This window comes from Propithecus coquereli, unplaced genomic scaffold (assembly GCF_000956105.1).
Source record: "Propithecus coquereli isolate 6110/MARCELLA unplaced genomic scaffold, Pcoq_1.0 Scaffold58, whole genome shotgun sequence".
Lineage (NCBI taxonomy): Eukaryota > Metazoa > Chordata > Mammalia > Primates > Indriidae > Propithecus > Propithecus coquereli.
The window spans coordinates 7,718,474-7,719,396 of record NW_012151729.1 but is presented as its reverse complement, the minus strand read 5'-3'; positions in this window follow the sequence as shown (position 1 = coordinate 7,719,396).

The window sequence follows — 923 nt, the reverse complement described above, 5'->3', positions numbered from 1 at the left end:
GAAGATATAACAATTCCAAATACATATGCACCTAACACATGAGCTCTCAGATACATAAAGCAAATTTTACCAGAATTATCAAAGAAACAAAAGAAAGGGAAGATATTTAACAAAATGTTAACAACACAAGTGGGGGATAGCAAGTGGTTTTATATATTCATTCTATATATTTCTGCAATTTCTAGATTTTCAATGACTATGTATTACCTCCATTATAAACTAAATTTGAAATATTTTTTTAAAAATTTTTCAATTACTATTGCTCATTAAAAATTATTATCAACTATTCCTCTTTGTGGTTTAGGCAATTGCTACAATCTTGAGTTTTTTTGATAAGAGCATTACTTTGGAAAGTGAGGTATTTAAAATGGTTTTTGACCTTTGGTGGTGAATGTGAACAGGAGCTGAAAGGGCTCAACCTCACCATGATTATGCCCTAGGTGAATCACATGCTGGTGGAACAGCTTGACACGGGTCCACGCAGGTTTGCCTAACTTGCCCTCTTGAAGGAAATCTGCACTGCATGGAATAATATAAGGTCAGAGTTTTCTTTTCTAAAGTAAATAATTATACATTTTTTTCTACTGTATCCATCTTTGCCTCTGTGTTTTGTTTTTAAAATGTAGTAAAACTATAGGTTAGATTATTTTACTAATATTAACTTATATTTAGACACAACCTGTTTCAAAATATTAGCACCATCTCATGCATGTCTTGCCTCTTTTAGTGATGATTATTAATATTTACTTGCCTTTTATCAAAAAATGATTTGTTTTGTTTGCTTCTCTTAATCTCCATGATAATCATTGTGACACAAGAACATAAAGCAGTAGTTGAATTCTTCTCAGTTACAGCCCTTTATCAAACACCAACTGCGCACAGCAAATTGGATATACTATGACTCTATCTCGATTTGCGTTTTA